Source organism: Rhineura floridana, chromosome 3 (assembly GCF_030035675.1).
Source record: "Rhineura floridana isolate rRhiFlo1 chromosome 3, rRhiFlo1.hap2, whole genome shotgun sequence".
NCBI lineage: Eukaryota > Metazoa > Chordata > Lepidosauria > Squamata > Rhineuridae > Rhineura > Rhineura floridana.
The window spans coordinates 210977530-210989933 of NC_084482.1; the positions used below are offsets into that span (position 1 = coordinate 210977530).

A 12404-nucleotide genomic window follows, 5' to 3' on the forward strand; every position below is an offset into this window, starting at 1 on the left:
CTCTTGCCCCCATTTCCCTTCCCTGGTATGTTTTCCATGTTTATAGACAGGACTGTAAATTCTCTTCCGCACCTCGCATGCACAACATGGACTCTTTTCTACCCCCATCCCAGTGTGCCTTGGAACTCTAAACTGGGGGCTGCTGTACGACAACAGCAGGGGTATAGTGGTCCAGGGTCATGGGGGGTTGCAGAGAGCAGGGTCCCAGCCAAGTCCCTATGCATGAGCCAATCAACATGAAAGGGGAGCATGTAAGCCACTGAGAGGAGTTCTTGTTGTTTTGTGCTGACTGCAGCCAATCAGTGAAAGGAAGTGTAAGCCACTGAGAAGACTCAGTAGCTAACACACAGCCTCCCCTTTCATGAAGATTGGCTCCTGGGGATGTCCATTGTAGTGGAGAATGCCAGGGATATGAGTGAAAGGGGGTGAGGCTGTGACTATCACGAAGAGACCCTGCACTTCTGAATTTGCCACTACACTACTGGACCACAGGACTGCAGGGAGTACCTTCAGCTGCAGGGCCATTAAACTCTGCCCCTCTCTTTTCCTTTCAGACGCCTCCTTTCACTCCCTGAACTATTTCTACATGGCGTTTTCAGCGCCCAGCCGGGAGCTGCCCGTTTGTTCAGGTGGGCTACGTGGACGGCCAGCCCATCACTCGCTATGACAGCAACACGAGGGGGAAGAGGCCTGTATGGTCCGGGATGAAGAAGGTGGGGATTAAGGACAATCCCCAGCGCTGGGACAGGACGACTCAGAACTTTCAGAACTATGAGCCGATGATCATCGTCAACCTGGAAGTAGCAAAGGAATGTTACAATCAGCTGGGTGAAGACCATGAGAGGCATGTATCTCCCCTCCCCCGGGCAAATGATGTGGGGAGGTGGCTGATGGCCGGAAAGTGAATGGGTTTGGGGCTCCACCCAGGACAGAAGCTGTCCCTTTGCTGGCAGGGCTGAGACTCCGCCTGCCGACAGAAAAACATTCCGTCTCTATTTCGCGATGCAGCTGGTCCCCTCCGATCCCTCCAAGCTCCGCCTGACTCCCCCGCCCCCCCCCCGAGAATCTCGCTCTCTGGGCGGCCAGCGTCGATTCCCGACAAGGCGCCGCCAACGCTCACTTTCCATTTTCCTGCTAGCACCGTGCTAGTAGCACGACATTTACCCAGCAACCGCTGCTGGAATCGGCACTCAGTTTTCCGATTGGTGGAATGTTGCTCGTTCGGCCAATTACTGCTTTTGCTCCGGAATCCAGAGTGGGGCGCCTTTCCTCCGCTTCGCAGTAAGGGCTTCGTATGCAACGAGAACGACGCGAGGTTTTGGGGCTCCGCCGAAGCCGATGGGGCTGCTTCAATGGCCCGTTTTGCTCCTGCTGGGGCCTGCTGCTTTCCTGCTGGGGGACTGTTCTGGTGAGAACCTCCGGGGACTAAACTGTCCCATTTGAGGGGTGGGCAGAATTTGCAGTCAGCCCATTGCGAGGTCCTGTTTGCAGCGCATTTATTTGGGGGCAAATGGGGGGGAGGCGGCATTCAGTCCCCTTTCCGGTCTGCTTCCGCCCCAGTCTCTTTGGCTGTCCCCATCGGCTGGAGATGGTCTATATTGATCTGGAGTCCCGCTGTTCCCCCTGCGCTCCCGTCTCTACCCCAGGCTCGTAGCCAGCCTAGAAGTTCGGGGTGGTGGTGAAAAAAACTGTCATAATTATTTATTTTTTGTAAAAAGGGGGGTCTGCCCCCCAGCTTCCTTGCATACGGGTGTGCCCCGCCCCCCAAAAGTGAGCCCGGGATCGAAGGGTGAGGCTATATAAAAGGGGGTGGGGGAAGAAGTTGTGTCTCCCTTTCCCTGAATTCTGTTGCCCCTTCGGATAAGGGCGCCTCTCTTCTCCTCCCTTTCCCTTCCAAAAGTGGGTCCAAGCCACCTTTTCCTGCTCCTGATCTAATACCTCCCGCACAAAAAAAGGATTTTGACGCCGCCTAGAAAAGCAGGTTTCGTGGATGGGGAGGGGGGGTCGCTTTGGTTCCACCCTTTATTTGCTGCTTTCTGCACACCTGGCACTCCCCAAGATGCACCTTGAATAATGGTAGGAAGAGCGAAGGGAAGGCAGAGAGCTCTTGGCTCTTGGGGAAAAAGAGAGGGGCCGGGCTGCCTCCTTCATGGGGCCCTTGAGCACCCTCCATAAGAACATAAGAAGAGCCTGCTGGATCAGGCCAGTGGCCCATCTAGTCCAGCATCCTGTTCTCACAGTGGCCAACCAGGTGCCTGGGGGAAGCCCGCAAGCAGGACCCGAGTGCAAGAACACTCTCCCCTCCTGAGGCTTCCGGCAACTGGTTTTCAGAAGCATGCTGCCTCTGACTAGGGGGGCAGAGCACAGCCATCATGGCTAGTAGCCATTGATAGCCCTGTCCTCCATGAATTTGTCTAATCTTCTTTTAAAGCCATCCGAGCTGGTGGCCATTACTGCATCTTGTGGGAGCAAATTCCATAGTTTAACTATGCGCTGAGTAAAGAAGTACTTCCTTTTGTCTGTCCTGAATCTTCCAACATTCAGCTTCTTTGAATGTCCACGAGTTCTAGTATTATGAGAGAGGGAGAAGAACTTTTCTCTATCCACTTTCTCAATGCCATGCATAATTTTATACACTTCTATCATGTCTCCTCTGACCCGCCTTTTCTCTAAACTAAAAAGCCCCAAATGCTGCAACCTTTCCTCGTAAGGGAGTCGCTCCATCCCCTTGATCATTCTGGTTGCCCTCTTCTGAACCTTTTCCAACTCTATAATATCCTTTTTGAGATGAGGCGACCAGAACTGTACACAGTATTACAAATGCGGCCGCACCATAGATTTATACAATGGCATTATGATATCGGCTGTTTTATTTTCAATACCTTTCCTAATTATCGCTAGCATGGAATTTGCCTTTTTCACAGCTGCCGCACACTGGGTCGACATTTTCATCGTGCTGTCCACTACAACCCCGAGGTCTCTCTCCTGGTCGGTCACCGCCAGTTCAGACCCCATGAGCGTATATGTGAAATTCAGATTTTTTGCTCCAATACGCATAATTTTACACTTGTTTATATTGAATTGCATTTGCCATTTTTCCGCCCATTCACTCAGTTTGGAGAGGTCTTTTTGGAGCTCTTCGCAATCCCTTTTTGTTTTAACAACCCTGAACAATTTAGTGTCGTCAGCAAACTTGGCCGCTTCACTGCTCACTCCTAATTCTAGGTCATTAATGAACAAGTTGAAAAGTACAGGTCCCAGTACCGATCCTTGAGGGACTCCACTTTCTACAGCCCTCCATTGGGAGAACTGTCTGTTGATTCCTACTCTCTGCTTTCTGCTTCTTAACCAATTCCTTATCCACAAGAGGACCTCTCCTCTTATTCCATGACTGCTAAACTTCCTCAGAAGCCTTTGGTGAGGTACCTTGTCAAACGCTTTTTGAAAGTCTAAGTACACTATGTCCACTGGATCACCTCTATCTATATGCTTGTTGACACTCTCAAAGAATTCTAATAGGTTACTGAGACAGGACTTTCCCTTGCAGAAGCCATGCTGGCTCTGCTTCAGCAAGGCTTGTTCTTCTATGTGCTTAGTTAATCTAGCTTTAATAATACTTTCTACCAGTTTTCCAGGGACAGAAGTTAAGCTAACTGGCCTGTAATTTCCGGGATCCCCTCTGGATCCCTTTTTGAATATTGGCGTTACATTTGCCACTTTCCAGTCCTCAGGCACGGAGGAGGACCCGAGGGACAAGTTACATATTTTAGTTAGCAGATCAGCAATTTCACCTTTGAGTTCTTTGAGAACTCTCGGGTGGATGCCATCTGGGCACAGTGATTTGTCAGTTTTTATATTGTCCATTAAGCTTAGAACTTCCTCTCTCGTTACCACTATTTGTCTCAGTTCCTCAGAATCCCTTCCTGCAAATGTTAGTTCAGGTTCAGGGATCTGCCCTATATCTTCCACTGTGAAGACAGATGCAAAGAATTCATTTAGCTTCTCTGCAATCTCCTTATCGTTCTTTAGTACACCTTTGACTCCCTTATCATCCAAGGGTCCAATCGTCTCCCTAGATGGTCTCCTGCTTTGAATGTATTTATAGAATTTTTTGTTGTTGGTTTTTATGTTCTTAGCAATGTGCTCCTCAAATTCTTTTTTAGCATCCCTTATTGTCTTCTTGCATTTCTTTTGCCAGAGTTTGTGTTCTTTTTTATTTTCTTCATTCGGACAAGACTTCCATTTTCTGAAGGAAGACTTTTTGCCTCTAAGAGCTTCCTTGACTTTGCTCGTTAACCATGCTGGCATCTTCTTGGCCCTGGCGGTACCTTTTCTGATCTGCGGTATGCACTCCAGTTGAGCTTCTAATATAGTGTTTTTAAACAACTTCCAAGCATCTTTGAGTGATGTGACCCTCTGGACTTTGTTTTTCAGCTTTCTTTTTACCAATCTCCTCATTTTTGTGAAGTTTCCTCTTTTGAAGTCAAATGTGACTGTGTTGGATTTTCTTGGCAATTGGCCATTTACATGTATGTTTAATTTAATAGCACTGTGGTCACTGCTCCCAATCGGATCAACAACACTTACATCTCGCACCAGGTCCCGGTCCCCACTGAGGATTAAGTCCAGGGTTGCCGTCCCTCTGGTCGGTTGCATGACCAACTGGTCTAGGGAATAGTCATTTAGAATATCTAGAAACTTTGCTTCTTTGTCATGACTGGAACACATATGTGGCCAGTCTATGTCCGGGTAGTTGAAGTCACCCATTACTACCACATTTCCTAGTTTGGATGCTTCCTCAATTTCATATGTCATCTCCAGGTCTCCCTGAGCATTTTGATCAGGGGGACGATAGATCGTTCCCAGTATTAAGTCCCTCCTGGGGCATGGTATCACCACCCACAACGATTCTGTGGAGGAGTCTGCCTCTTTTGGGGTTTCGAGCTTGCCAGATTCAATGCCTTCTTTCACGTATAGAGCGACTCCGCCACCAATACGTCCTTCCCTGTCCTTCCGATATAGTTTATATCCAGGGATAACCGTATCCCACTGGTTTTCTCCATTCCACCAGGTCTCCGTTATGCTCACTATATCAATGCTCTCCTCTAAGACCAAGCACTCCAGTTCTCCCATCTTGGTTCGGAGGCTCCTAGCATAAGCGTACAGGCACTTGTAAGCAGTGTCTCTCTTCAAGTGTCTTTGGCACTTGTGGTTTGGCCTATGGTAATTTTGCTCTTCTGAATTTATATCTTGTGCCCCTGCTCTCACAATGCCTACTTCTAGGCCTACCCCTTTTAAAATTTCATCATTTCTTTGGTTTTTATCCCAGGGGGGAGGTTTATTCCGAACCGGACCTTTCTCAGCTCCTGTCGGGTTTCCCCCCTCAGTCAGTTTAAAAGCTGCTCTGCTACCTTTTTAATTTTAAGTGCCAGCAGTCTGGTTCCATTCTGGTTCAAGTGGAGCCCGTCCCTTTTGTACAAGCCCGGCTTGTCCCAAGGGTAAGTGTACGGGAATCCCATCCCACGGGGCAGGGGGAGTTCTGCCTCTCACTGAAGAGGCTCAAGAATGGAGATCTTCCCAACTTCACTGTATCTCCAAAGCCCTCTCCTGAACTGTTAATCACCTGCACAGTTAAGGGCAAGGCTCACTCCATGTTCTTTCCCCCTCACAGGGAGCAACCTGGCCATCTAGGAGCCCCAAAGCAGGTGACTGGCAGGGAAGGGCAGGGAGAGCGCAAGGCCTCAGGAGGGAGATCCCAGCCTCCAGTCATTACACTTGAGGAAACCTTCTCAGTCCGTCCTCATGCTGACCACTTTGGGAACTGAAGGAGGAGCAGCCGCCTTATGGAATGATCTCCCTGATGAGGTGCGCCTGAGGAGGTCAAAACTTTCCTCTTCTCCCAGGCATTTTAGCATGTGTTCTATATTGTTTTAAATTTTTAAATTGTGTTTTAAATTGTTTTTTAAAAGATGTATTTTAAATTGTATTTGTTTTTGGTTGCTGTGAACTGCCCAGAGAGCTTTGGCTATGGGGCGCTATACAAGTATAATACATAAATAAATAAATTGGGGTGGGGGCGTGTTGGTGCTGTGGGGAAGATGTATGTAGACGAAAGCGACTTTCAGTGCTTTGCGCCTTCAGCATATCAGCAAACAGATATTGCTGCCCTTGCCCCCTCCATCCCCTGCTACAGGAGAAGGTTCCTGGGGCAGAAGAAGGTGGCTCTGCTTCCACCTCAGGCCCTCAGCTGCAGGACGCTCTCCTTTCCCAGCGAGACAAGGAGGCAGGGAGTGGGGGCAGGAAGGGGGCAGGTGGGGACAGGAAGCCCGTGGCTGCAGGGGGCTTCCCTTTCGCGGTTGTTCAGCTGCCCCCCTCCCTTCCTTCCTCCTGCTGGGAGAGACATTGTCCTGCATCCAAAGCAGTGTTGCCCCTTCCCCTCTCAAGGATCTCCTGGTGATGGAAGTGCTGGATCAGCCACAGGAAGCTACAGCTGGTCAGCTACAGCCACAAGTACATTTTGTTATTTACTAAATTTATATCTCGCCCTCCCCAGGGCGGCAAACAGGTGATAAAACACTAAAAACATCTATACAATATCTTAGAAACAAAACATCTTAAACTCCTTTAAAAAAATATTTAAAGTCATTTTAAAAAACAATTCCAACACAGATGCAGACTGGGACAAAACAGAGCTGAAACTGCGTCCCCCTGCAAATGAACATCCTATGCCTCAAGCCCTGGAATCATTCCCTCACTTCCTTGTATACTCTTTCAAATCCTCACCCTCCCCTGATCCTTCAGCAGGACCGAGATTCTGTGGGGTGCTCTGTAATGCATCACTCAAATTAACTCTGGTGACAATGTAATTGGGGTCGGGTGTATGTGTGGGGAGTGCCTGTTCTGCTCACAAAATTGCAAGGACTTTCTCCCACCCTGCAAAGCTAAAAGCTGCACAATTGGATGAATTGCAGCAAATCTCCCCCCAGTGATTCCCTCCCTGCCGGCTCCCTCTCCTGGGGCTGCATCCTTTGTTTTGTGAGCTGAGCTGACAGGTACTGAGACCACGCCATCCCTCCCTCCTTCCCAGCCTCTTTTGGGAACTGGAATCTTGCAGGTTCACCATCTTGGCTTCATGCAAAACAATCTCCGTTTCTCTCTCTCTGCAGTATGACCAACAATGTCAGCACAACGCAGACAGCAGGGCTCCCAGTGCGAGAGGCGAGAGAGTAAGAATGGATCCTCTTCCTCTTTCCCAAAGCATTTTAACTGTACTTTTTAACTTATTATAACTTAATTGGATTTTTGCACTGTATTGTTTTTCTTACTGTATTTATTGTACTTTTTTGCTATCGCTAGTCGGGCGGGATATAAGCCTAATAAATAAATAATAATATTCTGAAACCTTCAGGAATTTCTTCTGTCTGTTCTGTGCAGCTTAACTGGAACTAACATATAGTTTGGATCATTTCTGATTGCAAGAGAGCTTGGCTTGATGGGATTTGCTTTCTAGCAAGACTGCCTCCCCCTAGAGCACGCTTGCACCTGAAGACATAATTGTAGGACTTTTCACCCGATGAAAGAAATCTTAACTGTTGATATTGTGAATTGAAATGAATTAATTGATCAACTGTGCATAGCAATGTGTAAGAGAGAGAGCTCTTAAGAAAACAGACTATATACTTGAAGGGGTGTTTTGGAGTTTTTTGCAACTACTTCTAGTAAAATAGTTAATATTAAATATGGATATATAATTTAATGCTGACTTAATTAGGCCACATTTTTTGTCAACCAAAAAAATTTAAATGGACTAATCCGTTTACCGTGGTAGCCATAAAACATTCAAAAATATGCTTCTAGAGATGTCAGTTAATTTCAGAGCTTGGAAAAGTTATTTTTTAAAACTACAACTCCCATCAGCCCCAGCTGATCATTCTGTTGGAGAATTTTGTTCCCATATTGTTCATAGTTTGATTCCAGTAGAGCAAAATGCTGGACTAGGTGGGCCTTTCGCCTGATCCAGCAGAGCTGCTCTTGGGTTTTGAAAAAGCTGTTTGCTGGTTAGGCTTCATTTCTGCAGGTATCAAATCCCTCTCTTTAGTGATGTAACAAGCTAATATATGCCTTGGAGGCCCAGGTCTTGGCCGTGGCCAGGAGTGCCTTTGCCCATTTAAGACTAGTGCGCCAGCTGCGCCCTTTTCTGGAAATGCCTGATTTGACTATGGTGATGCATGCCTTAGTTACATCCCGTTTAGATTACTGTAACGCGCTCTACGTGGGGCTGCCTTTGAAGAATGTTCGGAAACTTAAACTGGTACAAAGAGCTGCAGCCAGAGTATTAACAGGGGCTGGTTACAGGGACCATACAACTCCCTTGTTACAACAGCTCCACTGGCTGCCAGTTTGTTTCCGGTCACAATTCAAAGTGCTGGTTTTGACGTTTAAAGCCCTATACGGCCCAGGTCCAGGCTATTTGTCAGACCGTATCTCCCTATATGAGCCTGCCCGGGCCCTGAGATCTTCAGGAGAGGCCCTTCTCTCAGTTCCAACACCCTGGCAAGTGCGATTGGTGGGGACGCGAGATAGGGCCTTCTCAGTGGCTGCTCCTAGGTTCTGGAACTCCCTTCCTAGGGAGGCACGAATGGCCCCCTCCTTGCCATCCTTCTGTCGGCAAGTAAAGACTTTCTTATTCTGAGGGTGGTGGTAGAAGAGAGGGTGAGGGAGGGCTTGAACACAGCAGCAAGGACTAGTGGCTGGTTGCCTCCAGACTGACAATATGTCAACCAACAGAAATTTAGTTTTGCGTAATTAGATTAAAGGACTCTGTCACCCTAGCGCAGTGTTCTTCAACTTTGGGTCCATAGAAGTTGTTGACTGCAACTCCATCATCCCCAGCCAGTTTAGCCCATGGCCAGGGATTATGGGAATTGTAGTCCACCAACATGTGGGGACCCAAGGTTGAACATGGCACTCATGCAACAAATCCTCTTTAAAAAATGAAAACCACTGACTCTCTGCAGTTGAGAAAGCGACTAGGAAATGCACTGAAAAGTGTGGGATTAACTGATGGTTAATGGGAAGATGTATAACCACCACAGAAGTAATTTGGGATGAATGCTCGCTGTTGTATATAACCTCCCCACAAACAAATTGGAACAGATGCTCACTAAACAGCTTGTCTGGAGGAGCCCTCCATTGCTACAAATCTTATATATTCCAGTTTGTAATTTTTGCATAAGGGACAGAATTACAGGGGGGAGGGGATTTATGCATGCACACCCTTCTCTCCTCAGATCTCCCAGCTGCCACCCCCAAGAGATTGCTTGCTTTGACAAGCGAAAGTTCAAAGGTTTGTGATAATTCAAGTAGGTGATTGCAATTAGAGCCCCAATGGACAAACATGTCAATGTCAAAGAAATCACTAAATGACCTTATCAACAAAGAGCACCATGAAACGAGATAAAATTAAAGAGCATCCAGGACTTGCTTGGACATGTGCTTTGTGAGTTGTAGCCCTGATCCACTTAGGTCAGTCCAGACTATACCCGGCAAGGACTCTCCAAGGTGGGGGGAGGAGGGCTTTCCTTGGACTGCTACAAGCAGTCCAAGGGATTACATCTGGGGCTGGGGGCTGAATGCAAAACACGAGCTTCGCCACTGTTAGGACAGCTTTGCTCAGCCTTGAGATTGTGTGGCTTGTGAAAAGAATCACCAAAATCATCCATGAGCCGTGTAGACTTGGATAAAAGCCATTCAGGGTGAGGTGGCATGTGAAGGCAGCCCTGAGTGCCAATTCCCATCTATCGCTAAATTGATAAATACCTGCAGGATAGTCACTGGATCATGGAGCACGAGTCCAAAAATTGGCCTTTTGTACATCAGATGCATCTTGGTTCTGCAACGAACAGCTTGTTTCTCATGAATACACAAGATTGAGGGGTCCCTGTACTTGCCTTTGTCCTTGAGCTATCCAGAGTACCTAAATGGCAAATGCTGTGGTCTGAGCTTCCACAGTTTCTGCCAGCGGTTAGTCTGAGACAGGTGGACTACTGGTTGGAGACCCCCACCAAGGAATATGGCTCGGTATAGGGGTATCTCAAGAAAATTAGTTAGGAGCCCAACAGCGGATCTTCCAATGTTCTATTTATTAACTTATAAAACATACATATAATGCTATGCATGGCCACAGCCAAGGAATCAGAGTTCCAGATCAACACCAGATGTATACCAAACAACATCACATTACAGTTCTTTAATGCAATCAGTAATGGAGTTCCCTCACCCGTGTTGTGCATGGACCTACAGCAGGAGTCTTCTGTTCTTCTGACCAGGCGTGACCAGCACTGCTCAAAATGTCCTGGGCCAACTGTCTTATATATCCCTTCTTATCTAATATCCCATGCAAGTAAAGTAATGCTCAAGATTCTACAACAAAGGCTCTTACCATATATGGAGCGAGAAATGCCAGACGTCCAAACTGGATTTAGAAAAGGAAGAGGCACCAGATATCATATCACAGACATACGTTGGATAATGGAACGGACCAAGGAATTTCAGAAGAAAATCACCCTGTGCTTTATAGATTACAGCAAAGCCTTTGACTGTGTAGATCATGAAAAACTATGGAATGCTTTAAAAGACATGGGGGTGCCACAGCATCTGATTGTCCTGATGCGCAACCTATACTCTGCACAAGAGGCTACTGTAAGGACAGAATATGGAGAAACCGATTGGTTCCCCATTGGAAAGGGTGTGAGACGGGTGTATTATTTCACCCTATTTGTTTAATCTATACACAGAACATATCATACGGAAAGCGGGATTGGACCAAGATGAAGGAGGTGTGAAAATTGGAGGGAGAAACATCAATAATTTAAGATATGCAGACGATACCATACTAGCAGAAACCAATAACGATTTGAAACGAATGCTGACTACAGCTGAACGTCAAAAAGACTAATGACAACAGAAGATTTATGTAACTTTACAGTTGACAATGAGGACACTGAACTTGTCAAGGATTATCAATACCTCGGCACAGTCATTAAACAAAATGGAGACAAGAAATCAGGAGGCGGTTAGGACTGGGGAGGGCAGCTATGAGAGAAGTAGAAAAGGTCCTCAAATGCAAAGATGTATCACTGAACACCAAAGTCAGGATCATTCAGACCATGGTATTCCCAATCTCTATGTGTGGATGTGAAAGTTGGACAGTGAAAAAAGCGGATAAGAGAAAGATCGACTCCTTTGAAATGTGGTGTTGGAGGAGAGCTTTGCGCATAAAGACCAATAGTTGGGTGTTAGAACAAATTAAACTAGAACTGTCACTAGAAGCTAAAATGATGAAACTGAGGTTATCATACTTTGGACACATAATGAGAAGGCATGATTCACTAGAAAAGACAATAATGCTGGGGAAAACAGAAGGGAGTAGAAAAAGAGGAGACCGAATAAGAGATGGATTGATTCCCTAAAGGAAGCCACAGCCCTGACCTTACAAGATCTGAACAGGGTGGTTCATGACAGATGCTCTTGGAGGTCACTGATTCATAGGGTAGCCATAAGTCGTAACTGACTTGAAGGCACATAACCACAACAATCATCACCCTTGGCCGTTGGGTGTGTTTGCTGGTGCTCATGGGAGCTGTAGTTCAGCAACATCTGGAGGGCTGAAGATTCTCCTGCTAGCGGCAGAGCTGGATAATATATTTTACGCTTTTCTTTAAATTTCTGTAACATGCTAAGAAGACTACTAAGAGTACAATATGTCTGGCTAATAAAAGATGGATGGCTTTCTTCTGCTCCTGCTTGCTTATTGGGTGTCAAAAGTATACAGTTTATCATCTGGAGTTTTGCCCCTCTCTCCTGACCCACTTTGGGCTCTGTGTGTGTTTATATTTATTTATTAATACATTTATATCCCACTTTTCCTCCAAGGAGCTCAAGGTGGCATACAAAAATGGTTTTTCCCATTCTGATTTTATCCTCACTCCTCTGCGAGGTAGCTTAGGCAGAGAGAGTGACAGGCCCAAGGTCACCCAGTGAACTTCATTGCTGAGCGGGGATTTCAACCCTGGTTTCCCAGGTCCCAGTCCAACGCTCTGACCACTATGCCATACTGGCTCTCATGTGCATGCGCGGGTGTGTGTGTGTAAGTAAGAGAGGTTGTGATGGATGAATCTGTCAATTTCTTTCGCTCTCAGTTTCTCATTTTCCAATCCTAAATTTAGTTCTTCACATTTCCATATCACTTTGCAGATTTTCTTTTTAAGACCCTCATGAAGTTTCATCACCATTTCAGTGTGAATTTCTCTTACACTATATTTTAATGATATTTTACTGCAAATTACAAAGAAAAAGTGCATGCACATGCAGACTGCCTAATTATGTGCAGCTTGACTGAACCA

At 46.5% G+C, this 12404-nt stretch overlaps 1 long non-coding RNA gene across 1 annotated transcript; it reads left to right on the forward strand.

The window, feature by feature from the left end:
• Positions 1–354: 354 nt before the first annotated feature.
• LOC133381480 (uncharacterized) lies at positions 355–7407 on the forward strand. The gene is made up of 3 exons (XR_009761678.1): positions 355–1408; positions 5672–5865; positions 7167–7407. It is a non-coding gene; the product is annotated as an uncharacterized LOC133381480 (long non-coding RNA).
• Positions 7408–12404: the final 4997 nt, after the last annotated feature.